General features: G+C 38.8%; 1 pseudogene; it reads right to left on the bottom strand.

Moving 5' to 3' along the window:
* Positions 1 to 1,356: 1,356 nt before the first annotated feature.
* LOC110287450 (actin, cytoplasmic 2 pseudogene) lies at positions 1,357 to 2,455 on the bottom strand (annotated as a pseudogene).
* Between the last annotated feature and the right edge of the window lie 24,441 nt (positions 2,456 to 26,896).

The following is a 26,896-nucleotide window of genomic DNA, read 5'->3' as shown; positions in this document are numbered from 1 at the left end:
TGCAAGCTTGTACAACCACTCTGGAAATCAGTCTGGCGGTTCCTCAGAAAATTGGACATAGTACTACCGGAGGATCCAGCAATACCTCTCCTGGGCATATATCCAGAAGATGTCCCAATCGGTAAAAAAGACACATGCTCCACTATGTTCATAGCAGCCCTATTTATAATAGCCAGAAGCTGGAAAGAACCTAGATGTCCCTCAACAGAGGAATGGATACAGAAATTATGGTACATTTACACAATGGAGTACTACTCAGCTATTAAAAAGAATGAATTTATGAAATTCCTAGCCAAATGGATGGACCTGGAGGGCATCATCTTGAGTGAAGTAACACAATCACAAAAGAACTCACACAATATGTATTCACTGATAAGTGGATATTAGCCCAAAACTTAGGATACCCAAGATATAAGATACAATTTGCTAAACGCATGAAACTCAAGAAGAATGAAGACCAAAGTGTGGACACTGTGCCCCTTCTTAGAATTGGGAACAAAACACCCAGGGAAGGAGTTACTGAGACAAAGTTCGTAGCTGTGATGAAAGGATGGACCATTTAGAGACTGCCGTATCCAGGGATCCATCCCATAATCAGCTTCTAAACGCTGACACCATTGCATACACTAGCAAGATTTTGCTGAAAGGACCCAAATATAGCTGTCTCTTGTGAGACGATGCCGGGGCCTAGCAAACACAGGAGTGGATGTTCACAGTCAGCTATTGGATGTATCACAGGGCTCCCAATGGAGAAGCTAGAGAAAGTACCCAAGGAGCTAAAGGGATCTGCAACCCTATTGTTGGAACAACATGATGTACTAACCAGAACCCCGGAGCTCTTGTCTCTAGCTGCATATGTATCGAAAGATGGCCTAGTCGGCCATCACTGGAAAGAGAGGCCCATTGGACTTGCAAACTTTATATGCCCCAATATAGGGGAATGCCAGGGCCAAAAGAATGGGAATGGGTGGGTAGGGAAGTAGGGGGCGCTATGGGGGACTTTTGGGATAGCATTGGAAATGTAATTGAGTAAAATATGTAATAAAAGTATTAAAAATTAAAAAAAAAAACAAAACCAAAAAACAATGTACAATCCAAGTCCTCAGCCACATTGTAGAACTTTGGGGGATGTTTGCTCCAACCGACTGCTGTCGCCTTCACTGGTTGTTGCCTTCACTGTTCCAGTTTTTAAATCTTGAGTCAAAAGCACCAAAACTAAACAACATAAAAAAAAAAAACAAATAAAGTCATGTCAATGTTATCTTTTTTTTTGTTTCTGATTTTGTTTTTATTTTTTCTGTGAAAGTTAGATTTTGTCAAAGAAAGGGTATAAAATGCAGCTCAATAACCGTCCACCTAGAAGCATTTGTGGTGCATGATGGAGTGACCGGACTCATCGTACTCCTGCTTGTTGACCCACATCTGCTAAAAGGTGGTCAGTGAGGCCAGGATGGAGGCACTGATCCACACAGAGTACTTGCGCTCAGAAGGAGCAATGATCTTGATCTTCATGGTGCTAGGGGACAGAGCAGTGATCTCCTGCATCAGGTCAGCAATGTCTGAGTACATTACATGGTGGTGCCACCAGATAGCACTGTGTTGTCATAGAGGTCTTTATGGATGTCAACATCACACTTCTTGATGGAATGGAATGTAGTTTCATGGATACCACAGGATTCCATACCCGAGAAGGAAGACTGGAGAAGAGCCTCGGGGCAGCAGAACTGCTCTTTGCCAATAGTGATGACCTGGAGGTCAGGGAACTCATAGTTCTTCTCGAGGGAGGAAGAGGATGCGGCAGTGGCCATCTCCTGCAACATAGCACAGCTTCTCTTTGATGTCACACACAATTTCCCTCTCAGCTGTGGTGGTAAAGCTGTAGCCACGCTCTGTCAGGATCTTCTTGAGGTAGTCTGTTAGGTCCAGACCAGCCAGGTCCAGACACAGGATGGCATGAGGGAGAGTGTAGCCCTCACAGATAGGCACAGTGTGGGTGACCCTGTCTCCAGAGTCCATTGCAATGCCAGTAGTAGGATCAGAGACATACAGAGACAGCACAGCCTGGATGGCTACGTACGTGGCTGGGGTGTTAAAGGTCTCACGGTTGGTCTGAGGGTTCAGGGGCCTTGGTGAGCAGCACAGGGTGCTCCTCGGGGCCACACGCAGTTCATTGTAGAAGGTGTGGTGCCAGATCTTCTCCATATCATCCCAGTTGGTGACAGTACAGTGTTCAATGGGGTACTTCAGGGTCGGGATGCCTCTCTTGCTCTGGGCCTCATCGCCCACGTAGGAGTCCTTCTGACCCGTACCCACCATCATATCCTAGTGCCCAGAGAAGCCCACGATGGAGGGGATGACGGCCCAGGGAGCATCGGCTGCGAAGCTGCCTTTGCACATGCAGGAACAGTTGTCAGAGGAGGAGCGCAGTGATATATTGTCATCTATGGCCAAATGGTGACAGGTATGAACCTGAGATGGAGGTGCTCGCAGGCGGATGCAGACTTGACCGAGATTAACTCTTTACAGAATGACCCATCCTGTTTACTTCATTATTGAATTTCTACTCTGCTAAAGCTACCCTTTGATGAACATTACATTAGACACAAGTATCTTCATATATGTCCTGTTTCAAGTTTCATACACTGCCTATTTTGAGTGATCTATACACATAGTTTCCCCCAAATGTCTTTCTCACCTATGGACAATTGAAAAATTATTCACTTTTATAGTCCAAAGCTCCAAAACCCTTCCACAGTCCTTCCCCAAATAAACATAGTTAGGCATATTACAGCTACTGGGGTACTAATTTCTGTTTTAGTTTGTTTCTCTGTTACTGTGATAAACACTGATCTAAATCAACCTGAGGAAGAAAGGGCTTATTTATCTTACAACATAGAGTCCATTATCATGGGAAGTCAAGGTAAGAACTGAAATTAGAAACCCAGAGACAGTAACTGAAACAGAGACCATAGAGGAAAACTGCCTACTGGCTTGTTCTCTATGGATTGCTCAGTTTGCTTTGTTATACAATCTAGTACCATGCACAGGATTGGCCCTCCTACATCAATCATTCATCAAAAATGCCCCACAGGACAGTTTGATGGAGGAAGTTCCTTAAATGATGTTTCTTCTTCCCAAATGACTCCAGTTTGTGACAATTTGACAAAAATATAAACAGAATATCAGCCAATGACCTTCTTCACAAAAGAAGTAGACCGAAGACCATATTCCTAATGGGGTTCAATGTATGAGTGGAGCTATTTCACTTCATAACTGCCCCAAACAACCAGGATCAGTTGCATTTGAAAAAAATGGCTCAGCTACTTTACTAATGACTATAAAATGTGAATGTCCTCCAGGCATGGTGGTCTATGCCTTTAATCCCAGTGCTTGGGAGGCAGAAGCAGGGGGATTTCTGAGTTCGAGGCCAGCCTGGTCTACAAAGTGAGTTCCAGGACAGCCAGGGCTACAGAGAAACCCTGTCTTGAAAAACCAAAAAAAAAAAAAAAAAAAAAAAAGGGAATGTCCAAAAAGCACAGTTAAATGAATGTTTCCCTCTAGCCCCTCCCGCCCCCCCCCCCCAATGAGTAGTGCTCTTAAGATTATAGCAAAGGACATAGAAACAGTTTGGAAACTACATGGTAGACCTAAATGCCTTAGGTTTTAACAGGACCTATTTATCTTTCTCATTTACATCAAAATTGGAGAAAAGGGAAAAATTGCTCCTAATAATGACAAGAAAACACCTACTGTCTTAGAGAATAAATTGGCAGTTGGTAGGACTGCCTCATCTCTCAAGGATGCTCTGTGTGGTATTATGTTTGAACTAGTTTCCTTTCTACTACTCCCATTGTGCTTGGGAGCATTTGTCAAGCCAACAGTTGGGGAGTTTTCTTCAAATAAGGACCCCTGCTTACTCACAAACAAGCTCTGCCTCCATGGCAAGGCATCTCATCTGAAGATGACCATCTTACATGTGTGTGAATCCATTTCCCATGATTATCCCAACAGCTGCATTTTGATGATCTGTCTGGGGAATAACTGTCAATGGATACAATGCAGGCAGCTCATCTCTTCAGTGAATAATGTGCTGTGCGGTTCCAGTATATGGAAAGAAGGCTCTCAGATCCTCTTCGGAATGATTTCCAGGGAAGAATGAGTGACCAAGACTGCTGACACTTTTTCTGGAAAACACACACACACACACACACACACACACACACACACACACAAACCAAAAAAGCAAAAATAAAAATCAAGAAAACAAATAAACAAAAACACGTGCCTTTGACAATTGTCCCAAGTGGCTTATTTGGGGGTTAAGCTTGTCCATAATATAATATGACAGATTATATAGTTGTCCAACTGTTCCTTTGTCTTCCTGTTTGTATACATCAGTGTTGTCAGCATTTCAGTGAAAACTTCAAATAGCAAAGGAACAGGATCCCTGGAATTCCCAGTAAGGGCTTAAAACATCTTTCCTTCACATGAAAATACACCATCGAGTTGCCGAGGGGCACAATTTGGACAACATATCTGGTTGTATCAGATACCAAATTGCACAAGGATATAGGAATGGCTTAGGTAAAGAGGTCAAGTTAGAACTTGTAGAAAATGTCCAGCTATTTCAAGAATCTCTAGGGGATGAAATTAGAAGAAATGGTAACTGTTCTTCATTTATGTAACTGGATACAAATTTGGCGAGACTTGAGTTTCCACAGTTTACACAACTAGAATTTACATTTGATGGCCAAATTCTTTCTTTTGTATATTTAGGGCTAAAAATTAATTTTGTTTTCTCTCCAAATTAAGGGTTCTCAACATCATTTAGAGAAGTTGCTGTGGGTAAAATTCTTCAGCCTTTCTGTATTATCTGTACAGAAAATGTCTTTCGTAGAGTTCTCCATAGGTAGAGACAGAGTGAACAAGTCACATGGGAGAAATGTCCTCTGCAAGCTCATGTGTGAAACTGATGGCTGCATATGTGATATTAATCCAGTTTTATTTCTTTAGTGGTTAAGTTCCTTTGTAAGTGGCTGATGCAGTCTGGAGAAAATCCTTCTAGTCTCTTCGAATAAAATTTATTCAGTTTATACACTCACCATGATTGTCCTTTTTATTTTTGTAGTTAACCTCAGTGTCTTGTGACCTTCATTTGTTCACCAGTTCTGATCCATGTGCTTGTAAGACACTTTTACCACACAACCTATGTTTTCCTCTATTTGACTTTCTTTGATCCACTGGGACTATAGTACATGTAGTTAGTCCATTGAGGCATTTACTATTTCACTGTCTATAGATGTCTTGTGAAAGATGCCAATGAAGAAATCTGCTAGCCTGTTGAATAAAGAGAACCATGTGGTCTAGCCACACCTATTGCCACAGCGGACAGTCACCACAGCCCAGGATTGTGAATGAAGATGTCTTAGACACTTTAGCAAATAACCACTTACAAGTTCACCATCATAGCACAACACACATTGTAGTAGAATTAGACAATAGCTCATAGCCTCAGATTTTACATTTTTAATACTTTATACTTTTTGAATATGCTTTTGGAATGATGCCCTCTCTTTTCTTTTTTCTTTTCTTTTCTTTTCTTTTCTTTTCTTTTCTTTTCTTTTCTTTTCTTTTCTTTTCTTTTCCTCTTCTTTTCTTTTCTTTTCTTTTCTTTTCTTTTCTTTTCTTTTCTTTTCTTTTCCTCTTCTTTTCTTTTCTTTCCTCTTTCTTTCTTTCTTTCTTTCTTTCTTTCTTTCTTTCTTTCTTTCTTTCTTTCTTTCTTTCTTTCCTTTTCTCTTTTATTTTAAATTTGAGACAGAGTCTCCTGTAGCACTGGAGGACCTATGTCTACTATGTAACTGAGAATGCCTTGAGTTCCAGATTCTCCTACTTCTACTTTCCCAGTGCTGGAAATACAATCATGCACTACCATGTCCACCTTTCCATTTAAAACTCAAGTATCTGTAGCAACTTTGAGAAAATAGTTGTTCACAATATAAAAGTTGATATCAAATTTGGGTATAAAATTCTACATTTTCCCCACTATTTTAAAGCAGTAAAGTAAATATATTATCTATCTAGTTAATTCCAAAAGAGTTTGCCTTTCCTGATTAATTCCTCCCAAATTAATACTTTTCAAAGTACATTTTGTTATACAGTGTTTCACTCCATAGTCACTACTTTAAGAGGAGATGTGAATGCAAAAGAATTCTCAAATAGTTCTATCACTTCAGACATGAGAGAAATTCCATCTTTAATTCGTTTGTGCCAGTTCTTTCAGTATTAAGTCAAATAGGCATTATGAAAATGCTAATTTCTATAATTGTCAACTCATGCCAGTTCCTGTAGAGAAAAATAAAAAAAATAAATCAGAATATTACAATTTATCTGCAAGAAAATAGTCTTTCTATGTCCTCCCATGTCCTATGAAATAGAATGTTTAGAGCTATAATTTTTTTGGCAAGAGGGAAAAAAAGACAACGTTTTGAGGAAAAATATAGTTTCTTTAAAGTAAGAAAAGTGAGAAAACAAAGGTCATTCTGCTTACTTTAGGACAGGAGAAGCACCCAGTTCAAAACTAGGATGAATCATGTGAGTGCAAATATGACAAATCACTCACTCCTGGCATTGTATGACAGAGTAGGCAGCTATTTTAGGAGCTGAGAGTTAGTGCTTCCTTTAGTACTGAGCACTAAGTAGCTTATTTCACACACAGCCCTTGTTCCCCAGTGAGGCATGAACAAATGGAGGTCATAACTACATCAGTTGACACTGATGCCTTTATATGCGCTACACAAATAGCGAATGTCTGTGGTGCCCTTACCATATAAACTGAATGCAGTTTAGTTAAGAGGCAACCAGTGAAGTGTCTCTCACCACTAGTCTTAAGAACCATTTGACTGGCCACAGAATAATGAGTCAAATAAAATAGTTGTCACAAGTCACAAAATTTGAGGCTGCTTTCTTATAAGGCAGCAGAGAATTGATCATTCCCTGCATTCCCTTTTGAGGACAACAGACCAAACCTTGCAGGAATCTGATGGTAAATCCAGTCAAGTTAATAATCCCCTGACACCTTGAGTAAAGTAAAAGTTCTCCACACAACTCAGATTTCAAATCAGTGCTTATTCTTGATTTGCTGAAGATGGCGCCATTCTGTAGAAAGAGTGCTGCGAGAGGACTGGAGGTGGAACACACCCTTTTTTTATTTAAATTTTAGTTTTTTATTACTTTTCAGCAATGGGGAGTTTTCCATTAGTGTCCTCATACATGGTTGCTTTTTCATAACAGTACTCACTACACCTGGCAAGTCCTAATGAGCCCACATGCATAATCTTGGCCTCCTCATTAACCTCTGGAATGAAACTGATCCCTTTTGCTGCTTAGACCTACAGTAAACATCAGGATTGTTTTGGCTTTAAGTGAACATTTGTGCCTTGTCAGCTGTCTTACTGGTCATCTTGTATTATGAAACTCCGAGATGATACATTAACTTGACTCAGGATCTTTTTATTTCATAAAAAAAGAGAACCCAGCCATAATAATATCAATTATAACTTCAAAATCTCCCTTTCTTAAAAAATGGTAGTATAAATTTAGATTTAAAGGGACATAAATTCAGAGATATATTTAGTTCACCTTCTCACCATGAATTTCAAATAAGATGGTGATCTTTTTTGAAAGAGAACTTTTTCCATAGATCAGATGCAACCCATACTTTTTTCATATATAGAATCTCATAAAAGAAAGGAAAGCAGAATAGAAACTAGGAAGAAATATGATGGTGATAGATTAGAATAGTGTTAAGGATGAGTGATGGATAGTGCTAAATATGATAAGAATATTTCATATACGTATATGAATATATCCTAGTGAAACAACTTGTTTGGTAGAATTAATTCTGTGCTAATAACAAAAAGCTGACCCACAGTTCCCTTGGCATCCAAACAGCTTCTATGCTGGGATGGTTTTGAATTTCTCCCACTGGCGTTTGTTTTTAATTACATCAGGGAAAGGATCAAACATATGATCACATCCTCGTAAACTTGTAAATTTAAAGGTTGTTCACCTTCTGTGTTAAAGGAAGATGGGTTTTTCATGTGGGTTTCACCATCCTTTTCTCTTGTAGAGGCTTTATTAGGTCTTATATTTTCCAGGTCCTAGAAAAAATAATAAAAAACAAAGTCACTATTCGTGATCTAATTCTGAGGTGGGTTGAGATAACTTTTTTCCAACCAAGCTTTCTACAATCCTAAAACTATCTTTTCCCTGAAAAAAAAATAGGGCTAATTGCTTCTTGTATGTGCTCTCAAATAATTCTAGTACAATGTATATAATGGGTGGAGGGGGATTGCAACCCCATAGAAAGATCAACATAGGCTGGGCTGACCCCCTGCCCCGTAGCTCCCAGGAAATAGACCACCAGCCAAGCAGTGTACCTGGAGGGACCCATTGCTCCAGATTCATATATAGCAGAGGATGGCCTTGTCTGACATCAATGGGAGGGGAGCCCCTTGGTCCTGGGAAGGTTTGATGCCCCAGTATAGGGGGATGCTGAAGCAGTGGGGTGGAGAATATGGATGGGTGGGGGAGTACCCTCATAGAGGCAAAGGAGAGAGGGAGAGGGTGGATGTGGGATGGGGGTTTGTGGAGGGGTAACTGGGAACTGGGATATCATTTGAGATGTAAGCAAATGGAATGACGGATAAAAAATAAGAAAATATGTACGTTCCTGTGGTTGCTTACATATATAATATACTAGAGTGTATTTCTCTTAGGAATGAAATGGCATTTTATTTTGGTTTGTATCCTGAGTACAATATTTAGATATAATATCTGATCAGTAAATGTGGTAGACCTAATGCTTGTATGATCCATACAGGAATGGGGCTGAGTTGAAGGCAGGGAAATATTATGGCTCTTTAGGGAAAAATAATAGAGAAGTTAAGAGCAAATGGCAGTAGAATGAGACTGGTGTCAATCTCTAGCTCAGACTAATATAGCTTACACGAACAGTGTATGTGACCTTAGGCAAATTATTTAATCTCTTGGTGAGTTTATTTAATCTCTTAGATCCTTTGTCACTTTTCATAATGCCTGGCTCATAGTAAATACACACTAAGGATCCAGTAGTCTATTTTAATGGTGGTAACAGAAGACAGAAACCACAGTATCTATTGGGCCTTATATATGAGGTCAAGTTTTATTTGTGTGTTCAGTGCACTGACACAGCAGTGACAACAGGGTACCTCTGCTTTTACAGGAAATGTAAAAGTCATCTGAAAAGCTTGCAGTGATTTTCCTCAAAGGCTGAATGACAATAATAATTATACAGGGTTAGATTATATTGTACTTTGTAGAACTTGTCTGCCTATCTAATTAGGCTTCCTTTTGTGCTTAACATATATATCAACAGACCAGAATAATTTTTTTATATCAATGGACTAGAACTGCATTGAAGCGGTTGAATGTTGTCCTTCCAAATAGCAACCTTGGGGAAAATGTGTACACTAATGTGGCAGCTACTGCCTAAGTATTTTGGACTTCTTTTTGGAGACACGCCTTTAGAATGGGTTTATGAGCCCCATAAGCACCTCCATTCTTTGTTCGTGTTTCAGTTCAAGTTATACACACCCTGTGTGATGAACAACCTCTTGTCATATAATCCCTACCATCAGCCCTGGCCTTTGACCTCAATTCCACAACATATTTTCCAAAGAACCCAACTTCCACTGTGACAGACTTTCTAATCAGTGGGGAGAAAGGGTTTTTTCCCTCTGCTGTACATATACTGAATGGTTCTGGGAGTGAAGAAATGCTGTAAAGAACTGACTTCTGTCAGTTGTCCTCGCTCTCTCCCAGTAATCTTTAAAATGAAAAACAGTGTATGTATGAAATAACACATAGTTTAACCTTTACCTCCTCAAATGATATTTCTCAAAGCTAATAAATATTTTTATGTATTTATTTCCTTACACTTCTATGTGTACACACATAAAAAGATATAGTGCTCATTTCGGCTTTCTAAATCACATATCCTTCTACAATTTATTTTTACCTTGAAATAGCTCCCAAGTGGTCCTTAAGTTTAATTACTATACATTTAATTAATGACCTACATTCCACTAAATGGATGTAAGGTAATAAATTTACCATTCTCTTAGTAGCAGATTTTTTTAGTTAATTTTTTTAGTTATATATTATAGCTCTTTGGGCTCTCTGTCTCTCTCTGTCTCTCTGTCTCTCTGTCTCTCTGTCTCTCTGTCTGTCTCTCTCTCTCTCTCTCACACACACACACACACACACACACACACATCCCTACTGACTTTTACTTTCAAATCTATAGAATACATCTCCTACAATAAGAATGGTTCATCAGGGGCTGGAGAGTTGCCTCGGCGGTTAAGAGCACCGAAGAGGTCCTGAGTTCAATTCCCAGCAACCACATGGTGACTCACAACCATCTGGTGTCTGAAGACAGCAACAGTGTACTCATATATATATATAGAATAATAAATAAATATTAAAAAGAAAGAATGGTTCATCCAGTGGATTTAAGATTTTTGTAACTTCCTTACTTTCAGAATAGGAAAAACATGAAGCCATGCAGCAATTCTATGAGCAGCATGAAGGTAAGACAGTAAACATGAGGCAAAATTGTGAAGAGTGAATAAGAGACTGGCTTTTCTAGAATTGCCTCTTTAAAAGCCTAATTGTTTTGGTTTCATAGATGGTACATGAGTCCAGTGGGTAAGCACAAGGGCATTCCCTGTCATGTTCTTTCTCTGAACTTGGGCAAATTCGATCCTTGATATTATCACCAGGTAAAGTACAGGCAAGCATAGTGCACAGAGCCCAAACTTGTATACAAGATAGACTATGATAATGGACCCAAAAATGTTTCGCCCAGGGTTAGGTTGCTCTGACTTTCCTTCTCCTCTCTCTCTCCTCTCCTCTCCTCTCCTCTCCTCTCCCCTCCCCTCCCCTCCCCTCTCCTCTCCTCTCCTCTCCTCTCCTCTCCTCTCCTCTCCTCTCCTCTCCTCTCCCCTCCCCTCCCCTCCCCTCCCCTCCCCTCCCCTCCCCTCCCTCCCCCCCCCTCCCCTCCCCTCCCCTCCCCTCCCCTCCCCTCCCCTCCCCTCCCCCTCCCCTCTCCTCTCCTCTCCTCTCCTCTTCCTCTTCCTCTTCCTCTCTTCTCTTCTCTTCTCTTCTCTTCTCTTCTCTTCTCTTCTCTTCTCTCTCTTCTCTTCTCTTCTCTTCTCTTCTCTTCTCTTTTCTCTTTTCTTTTTTCCCTTTCTTATTAGATATTTTCTTCATTTACATTTCAAATGCTATCCCCCAAACCCCCTATATCCTCCCCCCACCCTGCCCCCCCCAACTCACTCACTCCCGCTTCTCTTAAGTATCTTTTGGAAATCGGATTGTACAGGTAACCTCTCAGAGCATCCAACCTACCAAGGTAGCATAGTCTAGTACCACAAGGGAAGTAGAAAAAGAAGCAGATGCTTACCACATTGTGGATTTTCTCTTTCTATCAAGCAGTAATAGCAATGAGTTTATGCTTCTCAAGAGTACTTTGGACAATAGAGTATAGGGAAAGAAAGATGGAAGAATTTAGCCACAGAAAGAACATGTGTGTTCCAGTCATTTAATCTGTATTGTAGTCTATAAAACAAGGCACATGGGATGGCCAAACCCCATTACCTCCTTTGTAAAGTATAGGAAAGGAAAGAGCTGTGTAAATTACCACCACTAGCCTGACCTCATGGATGAGGGATCACTCTGGAGCCAGATACATGCATGGGTAAAGAGATGATCTCTGGTTTGGTGATTCCAAGGGTATATAGCCTGTAAGACATCAGGATCACAGTGATTAAGACTAGCTTGCATCCATTATAGATATGCCTGTGATTTGCTATAAAAGACACCCTGGATCTATAGGTCCCCTTCAGATCTCTGGGTAATATTCTTACTATAACTAGTCTTCCAAACAGGAATGCTTTCTCTAGATAGGTAGGGGAGTTCTAAGGTGATGCAAGTACTCCAGGATCCATTGTTCAGGTCATTGGTTTATGTAAGTTGTTACTTTTCTCAACACTTTCAAAATGTATTAATTCATATTTATTCATTTTATGTCCCACTTTCTTCTTAAAGTAGCCTGGCACAACCCCTGGAAATTCAAATGCGTTTAGTTCACAATCTTTAAATGGCTGCAAACAACATGCAGTGTTTTCTTTACATAGCCTCCCTAAAGGCAGTCTTCAGGAAAGGCTTACCTGAAATAGGCTGATAGAGAAGATTGTTGGGGCAGGAGAGATGTCATAAACACCTCTAAAATCAGATCAGAAACGTGACTTTCTCCTTCTTTTACAAAGTAGGCCAGGCACAGGCTCAAGCTAATTCTTCCACTGCCTGTTGTTCCCAGACACACACAGCCAGTGGAAAGACTATAAACAGAAAGCATGTGACTGGCCCTTGTCTGTAACATTTTGGCTGGATGTTGAGCTTCCCAGCCTTGGAATGGCTCACTCTTTCCTTCATCAGTAGCCTTCAGTATTCTTCTTCCAACTGGTCTAGATGCTTGATTAGAATAGTGGAAAGAGCAGTGGGCTGGGAATTGAGGCCCGGAGGCCCTGTCTGTGCTACTGACTCACTCTGATGTAAGACAAACCACGACCCCTTTTTGAACCTCAATTTTCTCATCTGTTACACAAGGCCTTGGTACTGGGGTGATCTCAGAGTTCAGGCTATGGTTTTACTTATTCTTCTTCACCTCTGCCATTAGAGTCATCCTCATTCCGTCTTCCTTCATGGAGCCCCATCCATTTAGGCTAATTGCAGGATGTTGCAGAGCTGTCCAGGAACATCTGAAACCCTGGAAGATTCATTTGAAATTAATCAGACACAACAGAACATGCAGGTGGTTGCTCTTTCCCTCCGACTCCTGGCCCCTGGGATTTTGTATCCTGGAAGGTGTTCATAGGCCACAGCTGCAGAGCACAGCTTGTGGATGGTTGCCCAGAAGAGCAACCTCTGAGAATGGGAGGGGTGAGGGCAAGACCACTCACTTGGTTGGATTTTCCCCGAGGGATGAGGAGTGAGAATGTTAATGGAAAGGGTACAGGGTTGTGGGTCAGAGAATTCAGACGTAACGGCAGTAGGACCTGAGGTCACAGCCTTCATTTCTTGACCCCTGGTTTTCTTGTAAGAGGATTTACTTGGATTGATGTCATAAAGGAGACTTTCTCATGTTATCCTATTCTAATCTTCCGGACATTTCCAAACACGATGGTGCCGGGGATCACATAGACATATATATTCATACAGTGCTCTGACTTTTTTCCCTTCTCTTCGGTGCCTGAACCTGTCATGTCTCCCCAGCCTCAGTGCGTTCTGCTGTTCAGCTAGATTCTCCTTTGAAACATTCAGATTTTGGAGACTTAGTATGTCAACCCAACTCATTGTTTCCTTGGGGAAATCATTTTCTCTTCCAAAATCCATCTCAAATGCACATTCCTTGTGAAATCTCCTGCTATTTTCGTATACCAAGTTGTTTACTTCCTCTTTTATGATTCCATAGGATTCTGAGAATTCTTTTACTGTGTAGCCATCAAGCTGCAAGTTTTACAAGCACAAGAGCCACAGATTTTGTTGGTAAGATCTTGCTAGTAATAGTAATAGATAAATTAAAAAAAAACAACCTCAATTTAGATATAAATTAAGATATTTTAACAGGTAAAGTTCCTTTTATTCACAAAAGATCTGGTTAGTCATACTGACATTTGATACTGCTATGTATTCAGTTGCATGAAGCTAAAGATGGGTCCCATGATAACCTATCTTTAACATGTGCCAAAGTCTCCTCAAGTATCTATGTTGAGGTCACATATGGGAGAAAAGAGAGAAGATACTACACATTAGGTTTTGGTTTTTTAATAATAAACTTTTTAAAAGTCTTGTGTATATAGGTGTTTTGTCCTAGTGTTTATGTGGGCACCACATTTGTGCACTGCCTGCAGGGGCCAGAAGAGGACATTAGATCTCTTGGGACTGGAGTTACAGATGGCTGTTAGCTGCCATGTAGGTTCTGAGAACCAAACTGCTGCTGGAAGAGCAGCTGATAATTTAAACTACCGAGTGGTCTCTCTAGCCCTTGTTTGTTTGTTTGTTTATGGGCCAAGTCTGTAAGTGACACACACAACTTCTGCTCTCCTTCTGCTGGCTGGAACTCAATCATATAACCATATATAACTTCCAAGAAAGCTCGTAAATTTATTCTGGTTTGTTACTGCTGAAAAGGATGGGAATGATTTTGGTAAACACATCTAGAAGCCAGGCTTCTTTATTCACAGCTGAATACCTAGGACTGAACATAGTGAGTGGGAGGCAATGTCTGCTTTGGATTATGCTTAAAATTCTACCACTGAACTGTGAGCTCGTGATTTTGTATCTTTGTACTCTCATCAAGCAATCAAACATAGATTCAGTGGATATTGCTTGGTAACTTTTGGCATTGTTATGTCTAGGGGTGTTCTTGTTATAGGAAAAAAAGTTACGGGGGGATCTTTTCCAAGGATAAGTGAATCCCTAGGGAACAGGTCTTCTTCAGACTGACTCTTCTGTCTTCTCCAAAGCCCTTGATCGCCAAAGATTTGTGCTTTGGTTTTCTCTAATATGCAGAGTTATCTATTCCTCAGAATTTGGGAATGTAACCACAAGTTCTTACTAAGCCTGAGATACTTTCTGGATTGCTGAACCTCTTTCTATGTGAAAGCTTGGCTTGTTCCTTCATTTTCATCATTCACATGGACTCCATTTTTATAGATTTAGCTTTTTTCTTGCCATCTCTAAGTATGTGGTAGAGTGATAGAGGGGAGATAGAAATATCTATCTAGCATTATTGTTACAAATGCCTTGCAATGTTTGTTTCTGCTTTGTCCTGGTTTAATACAGACTACGTGTAGTGGTTTAACCATTCAGCATATTTTATTACCAGGAGATACATTTCTGGAGCCACAGAAAGGACATTGACTAATAGTGACCTGGGAATGGGCTCTTGCCACTGTCCGAACACAGAATATATCATCACCTAAAGATCTATCCAACTACTCTTTCTTAGAGGGATACCTTTTCACTGTGACAGAAAGAGAAGTCACAGCACGGAAAATGATTAGAATACACCAATGTTCTGAACAGGTCTAGAGCATTACATAACATGGGGCAGGTAAGTAGATTTGGCTAAGCAAGACAAAAGAGTTAAGGTTAGAAGTTGGATAGTGTTAGTCAAGAGAACAACTCTATTACCACAGCTAGTCTTCCAAAGACCACAGCCTTCTTGGCCTGAGACCTCCTCTTTTCTTTAGGGTGATTTTTTTTCTCATTGCTTACAGGGTCAAGGCTGCGTTCCACCAACTCTATCTCCTAATGGTTTTCATCATACATGTTCAGTGGCTGGGTGAGAGTTCCAAGTTTTTAGGTGAAGATAACATCTGTCAAACTCAAGTATTTTGACCAATATAGTGTAAAGCATTTTTATTGGGGTGATTTGTGAATAAATAATAACTGGAGAAGCTAGGGCATGTATTTTTGTTATTTCAATGAAACTTGTACTTAAAAGCAAAAGAAAAACAAAGGATAGTGGAGCTTGTAGAGATACAAAAATCATGAGATGAAGAAGGTGGTGGCGTTTCCTGGTTGAGAAGGAAGCAGGGGAGAGAGAGATACAGAGAGAGAGACTGAGACAGACAGAGTCAGAGAGGATTAATAGGGTATGAATCTAAGTTGGCTCCAAATATATTTTTCCTTTAAAAGAGGAGGGAGATGTTTATTTGGATTACCCATGAAAACAAAGGGAAATCTAATAAACACTGTGAGTTCTCCTTTCAAAGTGTTTGAGTCAAATGTCTCCTTAGTCTGTGGTATAGTATTAAAGAGAGCAGGAAAAAAATGTCAAGGTTGTTTATTTAAGAAAATTCTATTTCCAATTTCAAGAGAAATATGCTACTTTAATCATTTTGGCAAAAAAATTGCTTGAAATAACCTTTCCTACTTTGCTATGAAAGCCACTTCTGACTCAAAAGAGGGTCTAAAACCCCAGTGTATTATACAAGGAGAATGTTGATGGGTTAGGTACACAGAGGAATATTTTTACGAACAACTTGGGTAGGCAAGATTGTCTTTGTTGTGAAAGACTGTCAGCCACTATACTCTTGGAAATTGAAATGATTGAGTGTATAATTACCACCCCCCCCCACTTACTCCCAGACTCGGCAAATGGGTACTTGGAAGGTAGATCTTCGACACTGACTAATCATCAGCCTTGTTGATTTCCAAGAAAGGGACACATACAATGTTAAAGGAAAAGGAATGGAGAGTTCAAACTTTTTTGGTTTGCTTATCTTTTGGAAGTGTCTACTTAATAAACTCAAATTTTCTCCTTCTTTAAGCAATACTAGGAAATTATACACTAAGCCTTTTTTGAATGGTAGCTGGAGGAAAGCTAGCAGAATGAAAGATAAGCATGGATTGGTCTTGAGCTCACAGTTCCCAGGTTTGTCAGTTAATGAATGTATAATTAGATAAGGTTCTTAGCCTGAGTGATTTGTTTTCATTGTACACTACACTGAAGATAATAGTACCTATCTCAGATAACTGTTCTAATAGTTTAATGATATAAATGAATGCATTCAGTAACTACTAACAATAGTAATTATAAAATAACTACATAAAAATAAACCTATATAATATTACATACCAATATGACCTGAAAATGCATATCCTGCGCTAGGTAGATGGCTCAGCAGGCTTGCTGTCCAATGTGAGGGCCTGAGTTCAGATTCACTAACCCACATGCAGTTTGACACAGTAGGGAAGGTCTCTAAATTCAGTGCAAAGACAGAAGACTTTCCAAAAGCGTGTGCACATGCATGTGCACGCACACACACACACACACACACACACACACACACACACACAGAGACAGAGACAGAGAGACAGAGACTAGAAAATATGTTCACATATCAAAAGAGAGAGGATAGAAAGAAGCATTAATTGTCTTCAAATTCATCTGTACTTTTAATGCAGATTGTATTTAAAAAAAAAGAAGTAAGATATGTTGCAGACATGTGCAAGAGTTTTCTAAGATTTGTGTGGCAAATTCCAGGTCCTGGTAAAGCTGAAATAATTTTGTAAGAATAAAAAGTGGGAGGCAATACAATACATGAAGACATTTGATATGGTTAAACTAATAAAGATGGTTGATATTTGTTCAAACAAATGGATTGTAGCTCAGAATAACAAAATAGGTAAAACATAATCATAATTATGTTTAAAATCATGTTAAAAATATTGCAAAGTAATCCAATGTAGAAACGATAGCCCTTTCAATCGATAATGAGAATGACAGAGAAATGTTAGGAGGGATTTGACCTAAACTTCAAATGATATTAGAAAACTTTCTCTACCATTTTAGATATCGCTGGTAATATGAAAAAGCAGCTCCAAATGGATTACAAATGCAAATGTAAACTATAAAAATATTTTTAAAAATGCAGGAAGGAAGCTGTTCCCATTAGGAATAGGAAGCAGTTCTTACACCTGGCCCATAAAGGAAAACTTGATAAATTAGATCTAATCCAAAGTTACAAACCACATACATAACCTACAAAGAGTTGGAATGGAGGTATAAAAAAAAAAATTCTTCAAGCTCAGCAGTAAAATGAAGAGAGAATGGCAAAAGGCACCAAGAACATTTTGCCAAAAAGGAGATAAGGAAGCCAAGGAGGTGCATGAAATGATATCAAACAAAATTAACCACCAGGAAATAGAAAATAAAAAGCTCACTGAGATATCACTTTTTTGTTAAAAAACAAATAAACAAACAAACAAAAACAAAACCTATAAGAATGGCTAAGTAGTAGGAAAAGAAATAGTAGCAATTATGTAGAGAAACTGGGTGATTACTACTTTGTTTATAATAATGTTCAATTAAGCACTGTGTGGCTACTTCTGAAGAATATTTTAGCAACTTCTTAGAAAGACAAGCATTCTCCGATACAATCATAGTGTCAATTACCAATTACAAAGAACTTAACATGGTTACAACTGTTTTATCCAATCTGCTGCTGTCTGGATTTTTCAGTTGACCCCATGTTCCTGTCCCTGAAACTCATATGCTGAAATTGTTACTTTCAAGTAGGTGGGACTTAATCCAATAATAATGGTGTCCTCAGAAGAACAAGTTGCTGTTTAACTCTGCATGTGCTTGAGGATAGAGGGAAAGGCTTGTAAGGTCACCTGAATTAGGAGAGTATGTTCCTGCAAAGAGAAGTAGCCTGCTCAGGAAGCAGCTGACCAGGTCTTGATCTTTGATTGGCAAGCCTCCAGAACTGTATGGGATGAATATTTGGTATGTAACATTCCCTTCTGTGGCATTTTGTTACAACAGCTTCAGGATGTGGCTATTGCACTCATGAACCCAAGTGGAGTCAATCTACAATAGGGAAGGGACTGTGAGGATTCAGAGTCCTCCAAAGTCAGTCAGTTTTACACACACACACACACACACACACACACACACACACACACACACACACCACACACCATGAAATCAGAGGAGGTTTAGAGGACAATAAGAATTATAGCAGAAGAAGGCCAGGTAATAAGAGAGGATAATGGGGGTAGAAAGACCCAAAATTCATTATAGACATATAGGAAATGACCAAACAACATATAATAAATCACTTGGGTTGGCTTTACTATTTCCTTACTAGTAACTGTAACTAATGTCAAGATACTATATAAATGATGCTGAGTTTCCCTCAAATTACCACATATGGAGGCACACAATGCTCATTTATTCTTCCTAGGTCATGTTCATTGTGACTGCTTGGTTAAAGGAGTATATGGATTCTCCACTATTGCATTGCTATTTTCTCTTTAGTGCACAATGTTGTGTTAGAATTGTGACTTGTCTAGACAGATCACACCACGCCAGTACAGTTCCAAAGGAGAGAGCTTTATTGGGAGTGGGGAAGGACAAAAGAGGGTGACAAAGATGAAGAGGAAAAAGAGAGAGCAAAGGACAGAAGGGGTCTGTCTTTTATTTGGGCTGTAACACTGTTACACTGCTGGTGCAGGTAAAGGTGGATGCTGGGAATGCCATGGCAAAAGATGTAAGGGTCTCTGTCACCTATGAGTGATGACACCGTCATCGCTGGATTCAGAGATGACCTGTAACCATAAAGCCAGTTCCTGACTATAAAGCCAGTTCATAATGCCAACACACAATAGGCAATTCTGAGACCATGTAAGTACCTTGATGCTTACCATATTAACGTTTTTCATATCTTCAAGTCTCAACTAAATGCCACCCCTTGAAGTTGCCTTCAATCATGCCTTCCTATAGAGTCTCCCTTCCTTTTTGCTCTCAGTTGCACCCACGTTTCTTTTCTTCACAGTCCTCATACTAATTTGTGATCATCTATTAATTTGCATGTTTGTTAAAGCCTATAACCGACACCCTTATCTTGGAAATGCAATTATATGTGTCTAAGCCCTGACCTACAAAGCTCTCAAAGCTTCAATTAAATGATAATGCAATATAGCCAACCTCTTGGTGTTTCTCCTACAGGTCACAATTCTTTTTTCTTTGGTCATTAATAATTCTCTTTTTGCCACAGACAGGAGAAGCAGTTATACAAGGAGAATGTTATGTCCTGGGGGGAAAAAGGAATAGAGGTAAGAATTCTCCTGTGAATGTGTCTAGAGCTGGGAAGCAGGGGCAGCTTCAGACCACAAAAGCAGCAAGAAGCCACAGGGACCTCACAACTCTTTTTTGAGTTTTCCTCAATGGTATCACAACAAGCGGAGCTCAGTAATGCAAGTGTGAGGCAAAACAACACATGCATGTTATTAGCAAAGAATAGTGAAGAAGGGTAATATTTACATTCCTTCTAAACATCCTGTATCCTTTACCTGTCTGCTATAGCAAAGCATCCTTTCACCTGTGTCTGCTTCAGGAAAACACTCTTTTCACGTGTCTGCTTTAGCAAAACATCCTTTCACCTGTGTGCCCCAGCAAAACATCCATTTGACATAACCGACTTTCCAAAGAAACCAAAAGTTTCTACTTCACACATGCCAACCCAGTACTCTCCCACCACCCTCTGTTGGATATGTGGTTTAAGGAAGAAAACCATTTATTATTGGCCATTAAAATGTCGATATCAACACTTATTGCTGTATAACCTAGCTCATCTTAGTTTTTAAAGCTTCCAAAGGAGCCTGAAGAGTAATTGTAAGAAATGATTATAGCAGGTACATGGTAGCTCTTCCGTGAGTTTGGGCTGGGGGAACTGGCTTACATATTTCTTTGATTCTGTTATAAATACTGAAAAAAAATCACAAGTCACAGAACGTAAGTCTAGGTGTGAGAGTTGGTCCTCCCTCTTAAAGACAGAGCCTGGTCTGTGACTAAGCACCCTCTCCCCTTTTGCCTTGCTCCCTGGGTAATGAGGGAGAACCTCTGAGCTACCCTCTGAGGTCCTAGTTGAGTGGCTGTCAGTACTTTATGGAAAGCATATTGTAAATCTTCACTTTCTCTCATCATAAACCAGTGTGAGAGTTGGCATCTGGGCTGCAAGTGGAATTTTCTGCTTTTAGTGATTTGACACTTTGGCCCTTCTGTTACAAATCCAGTTTTAATTTTCTTAACATAGTCCAGGCACAGCACATAAACCCCTGCACCCTGGGGAGGTTTGTATGGTCAGTTCCATTAGAGGCTACATTTTTTTCTCCTCCTCCTCCTCCTCCTCCTCCTCCTCCTCCTCCTCCTCCTCCTCCTCCTCCTCCTCCTTCTTCTTCTTCTTCTTCTTTTTAAACTTTGCTGAAATTGATTACAAGTGTTGCAACAAGAATGCAGGCGATTTCCTTGTCTGGCAGCTCAGGATCATGGGAAACCTAGCTGGTGAACTTGGATAGCATTGTATGGAAAGGGTCATACCACATAGGTAGAAAACAAAGGAGCTGCTGGCCAGTGCTTTTCCTAGCTGCAAATTTGACATTTTCAGAGACCTTTGTGCTTTAAAAAAATTGCAACTGAAAATTAATTGTCTAAAAAATATTCAAAGGATATATGTTAGTCCTTATTTTGTGTAAACGTTCAGTTGTCAGTATTTCACACTTCTGTGAGTTTTCCTATTCTATTGGTTTTTGTGATTGCCCTTTCTTCTCTGTCTCATATAATCTGTTTAGTTTCAACTTGATCTCCCTTTGCTGGATCCTTTTCCTAATGCCTAGTGGTTAAATGTTCACATTCACCACCACTTCATCACCTGCTCTTTTATCATCCTAGACTTGAGCAATTTTAACAATTTCCATTACTTTAGTTATGATGTCTATGTTATTATCTCTGTGACACCAGACAAATCTCCATACCACCTCCAAACCACCATGTCTCAGTTCTCTGCGGGCACAATTCATTTTTCCCAGTCTCCTGGTTTACTTTATTTGCTTCACCTCTCATCTAAATATCGTCATCTCCGATCCTGCATTTTACTCCTCTATGAACTTAATGCTTTTCCTTAAGCCTGAAATGTTATCTTCTCCATCTGGAAACTTGCTGTTCATCCTTCAGAGCCCAGAGCTGATGTCACCTTCTTTGTAAAGCTTTCTATGGTATTCCTCATAATAATTACCTTATTCATCTGTGTTCCCATAGCATATATACATATGTAGCCCAAAGCATTTATCACATTATAAAAGAGGATTTTCATGTTTGTTTTTCTATTACACTTTTATAACAAATTGATTTTGTCATGTTTGTCTTTCCATTAAACTTTAAACTTCTCTGTAGCAGGTACCTATTAATCTTTCGTCCTCCAAGACCCAACAGCATGCTTGACACAAAGTTGGCTCTCAGTGCAGACTTGAGGAATGAACAAATATGGAATGGGTTAGAGATTAAGTAGGTTTAAATGGAGCCGGCTGAGAGATGATACATTTCTTTAACTTACTATTAATCCTTTACATTTTTATAGCCCTTTAAACTTTCAAACCATAACCAGGCACATGATTTTATACTCTCGTTTACAACATCCTTGCAAGTTGGGTGGAGTAGGAATTATTTCTTGCCTCTTACAAAAGGCAAGAGAAAGCAAAATACTCAAGAGGATCTAGTGACGTAGCTATGGAATTATGATCAGAGCTTAGTCTTTTAGATGTCTCTGCAGTGCCCTTGAAGTTTTCAAATGAGAATGATAACCCTGTTCTTAAGTTTAAGATTTATTGAAAATAGATATTATTTTAATTACAATAACTGCAAGTATTTAGTTGTCAAAATGTAGGAAATTAATTTAGCTACTTGCTGCGGTTTTATTTCTAGATTCCATATATGCCACTTTATGTGTATATACAACTACATATATGCATGAAATTACAATTGATAAGAAAAGAGGGCATGGATTTGAAGGAGAGTATGGGAGAATTTGGAGAGAGGAAAGGTGAGGCAGAGGTGTTTTAATTAAAATACAATCTTGAGAGGTTGGAGAGATAGCTCTACTAACTGTTCTTCCAGAGATCTTGAGTTGAAATCCTAGCAACCTCATGGTGGCTCACAACTGTCTACAATGGTAGCTGATGTGCTCTTCTGATACACAGGTGTATATGCAGATAGAACACTCATATACATAAAAAAATAAATCTTAAAAATGTTTTAAAAATACATTCTCAAAAATAAATATAAAACATTTTTTGAAAAGGACATGGAAACCCCTTTTATGTTTACTTAAAATTCATATAACACATAAATGTATATTACATAAACTAATATAAAATATAAATGTTACACACACACATATATATAATTTGAATAAAGTTATTGTACTGTGTGTGTGTGTGTGTGTGTGTGAACTTGACACAGGCTGGAGTTAGCACTGAGAAAGGACCCTCTCTTAAGGAAATGCCTCCATGAGATCCAGCTGTAAGGCATTTTTTTCAATTAGTGATCAAGGGTGGGAGAACCCATTGTGGGTGGGTTCTATAAGAAAGCAAGCTGAGCAAGGCAGGGGAAGCAAGCCATTAGGTAACATCCCTCCATGGCTTCTGTTACAGCTCCTGTTTCCTAACCTGCTTGAGTTCCAGTTCTGACTTCCTTTGGTGATGAACAGCAATGTGGAAATGTAAGCTGAATAAATCCTTTCCTCCCCAACTTGCTTCTTGGTCATGATGTTTGTGTAGGAATAGAAACCCTGACTACGACAGTTATATTACTTGGGGAGATTATACTCCCCCCAAAAGCCAAAGATTACAAACAGGTAGGTAGGCAACAGAATCAGAGTAACCCCTGATAAGTTGACGGGGGACCCACAGGAAGATTGAGCTGCTTATCTGCTATATATGTGTGGGGATGGGGACTAGGTCCATCCAGTATATGTTATTTGGTTGGTGGGTCAGTCTCTAAGAGGTTAGTTGTCTTTGTTGGGTTTCTTGTGGAGTCCCTATCTATTCCATCTGGGTTCCTCAATCCTTTGCCCAACTCTTCCACAAGACTTCTTGAGCTCCTTCTAATGTTTGGCTGTGGGTCTCTGCATTTGGTTCAGTCAGCTGCTGGGTGTATTCTCTCAGAGGACAGTTATGCTAGGTTCCTGTCTGCAAGCATAACAGCGTATCAATAGTGTCAGGGGATTGCCTCTTGCTCATGGAATGGATCTCAAGTTGAGCTATCGTTGGTTGGCCATTCCCTCAGCCTCTGCTTCATATCTTCTATATATGATGTGGAAGCTCCACCCATATAATCATAGCAATGTTGTTACCTATTGGGCCTGCACAATGATAACACTAGTTGATATACCATTGTGTGTGTAGGGGGAAATCACAAGTTCCCATCTCTAGATGAAAAGCTGAGAGGGAGGATGAGTATTCTCTTGACCAGTTATACAAGCGGTCAGCCCTAAACACATACATATATGAACAACAACAAATGAACTCAGCAGAATAATAATAATAATAATAATAATAATAATAAAGAACCTATTATGAATTCCATAGGTGGGGCATGGAAGGAATTTTATAGATGAGAGAGAAGTGTATAAGCGATGTAAATACCGTACTCATGCATGGAATTTTTTAAAAATTTAAAGCTTTAAATTCATTTTTTTGAAACCAGATTTCACTATGTATCCCAGGCTGGTATGGAGTTTGCTATCCTCCTACCTCCATTTATCTAACTTGATACTATCTTCTTTAATTCTCACCAAAAGCTCTATGAAGTATCTTCATTTAAAAATGTAAAACCTGGGATTTAAAGAAGTTAATAAAAGTGTACACTGTTATAAAATTGGTATTCTGCACAGCTAGGAGTTCTTGTTATTTCAAGGCCTATAACCTATTTTTTTTTTTGCATTAGGTTTTTCGGTAAAGTTGACTTTAGTGTTTAAAGCAGTGTTAAACTCCCCTCCTCCTTTTCACATACATAGCATCTTGCTACATCTCTAGGCTGTGTTTGTTACAGATGATGACCCTGCATTTTGACATCATCATCCAGAGTATATAATTAGCACTTAGATTCATACTTAGTGCTGTGTGTTTGGAAAAATATGTAATACATATAGCTACCATTTATAGTATTGTAGTATTTATAGTATTGCCCTAAAAATCTTCTGCATATTCACTCATTCCTTTACTCCTCCAAGCCCTGATAACCACTGTCTCCATAATCTTGCCTTTTCCAGGATGTCAAACAGCCTGGAACTTTCTCAGATTACTAATATGGATTTAAGTGTGCTTCATGTCTTAAAAATACACATATACACATTCAGCAATGGATCAGACTAGAAGGCCAGAAATAAACGCACACATTTATGGTCAATTTATTTTGAAAAAGATGCCAAGAACGCACGATGGGAAAGGGACTGTATCCTCAATAAATGCCATCGCAAAAACTTGATATCACATGAATAACAATTAAATCATACCTTTATTTAACAGCTATACTAAAATTAAGTTGGAATGAATAAAAGGCTTAAATGTAATACTCCAAACTACAACATTACTAGAAGGAAGACAAGAGAAATATCTGTGGCATTAGTTTAGAAAATTATTTGTAAAAATATGCCCCCCCACAAAGCACAGACAATGAAAATAAAAGGAGACTAGTGGGATTTCATTAAACTGAGTAGGTTCAACCCACCAGGGAAGCAACTAACAATGAAGATCCAAGCCATAGAGGAGGAAACATATTTGCATAGAAATTCCACAAAAGAAGACACACAAAAGTGCCAACAAAATATGAAAAAAATGTTCGCTAAACATTAAGTAAGTGGGAATTAAAATCATAATGAACTATCACTTCACTCCAGTTATAATGACAGTTATCAAGAAGACCAGATATTATTAGTGTGGAAGAGGATGTAGAGAAATGTAAACTGATGCACATTGCTCATGGAACTGAAAATAGCCATTGTTTATAACAGCATGGAGTACCTCCAAAATGAAAATAGAATTGCCATATAATCAAGCAACTCTACTACTAAGCAGATATATAAAATATTTGAAATCACCGGACTAAAGAGATATTTTCATTCTCATATACATTGCAATATTGTAGTGTTACTCATTATAGCTAAGATGAAATCAATGCAAATTCCCACGAGTGTAAACACATTATACAGCCTAAAAAAGAAAGGGAATCTATCATTTGGGACAACACAGATGAATATAAAAGTTTCATCTTTACATTCCCTATGTGAAATAAACCAGGTCCAGAGCAAAGACTGTAGGTGATATTTATATGTGCAATCTTTAAAAGTTGGAGTTTTAGATGTATAGATAGAATGCTTATCACCAGAATTCAGAAGAGATGTACTCAGTTTTATTAACTAATTTCATGTTAACAGAAGAGAGTAAGATTAGACAGGAACCAATAAGAAAATGTTCATCCAAGAATAAATGTTGGTAAAATAGGTTTTTTAAGACACATAGCAAAACTGTTAGCTAATAATGTTTATTTTCAAATTACTAAAAGAATAGATTTCTAATGTTTTCAGTATCAGAGATAAGTACCTGCAGATATGTTTATCATTCAGCAATGTATATATGGATCAATATATTTTATCACTCCCCATATATACGATTATTATTTGTTCAAGATTTTGTTTCTCATCCCTGTAACTGGGACAAACAAAAATTTTTCCTGTTTTACAACATGCTGAAAGATGACATAATCATATCCTTGTGGGTTTAGTATACCTAATGTACAAAAACATACCAGGCATGGCCTATTTGTGCAGTAATCACTTTATAGGGGAGAAAAGGTTTACTCTGGTTCACAATTTGAGGGCACATATCCCAACAATAAGAAACTCCAATTGGCAGGAATCTGAGGCAGTTGGATGCATTGCATTCATAGTCAAGAGACAATTTTTTAACCACAATTTTAATTTATCTACTGGTTATTAATGTACTTGTATTTTATTCCTTTCTGAGTCAACTTTGTTAAATTAATTCTTTTTTAGAAATGATCCAATCCTCCAACCACCGATCTTATATCATTTTTATACGTCATATTTCAGTAAATTTGAGACAAAGTGTCACACTGTAGCCCTGGCTATCCTATAACATATTGAAATTATACAATTTTCTTGACTATATTTGTATCTTTGTCTTTTTTATATGAATTTTAAAAATTCTGGAATTTACTATGTAGTTAAGGCTGTCCTTAGACTCATGACAGTCCTGCCTCTATCTCTCAGCTCGATATACATTGATTCAATGAATTATAAGCATTTATTCCATTTTATATTTATTTGTAGATTTTCTTTAAATATAAGTCTTATATGCATAACTGCTGTACTAACTTTTTCAGAGAACTAGACTTTTTTTTTTATTTTCTATCAGGCTCAGT

The sequence above is a fragment of the Mus caroli genome, unplaced genomic scaffold, assembly GCF_978045245.1.
Source record: "Mus caroli unplaced genomic scaffold, Mus_caroli_1 scaffold_5, whole genome shotgun sequence".
In the NCBI taxonomy this organism is placed as follows: domain Eukaryota; kingdom Metazoa; phylum Chordata; class Mammalia; order Rodentia; family Muridae; genus Mus; species Mus caroli.
Note: the sequence above shows the minus strand (reverse complement) of the source record. Positions and strands in the feature narration are given on the sequence as shown.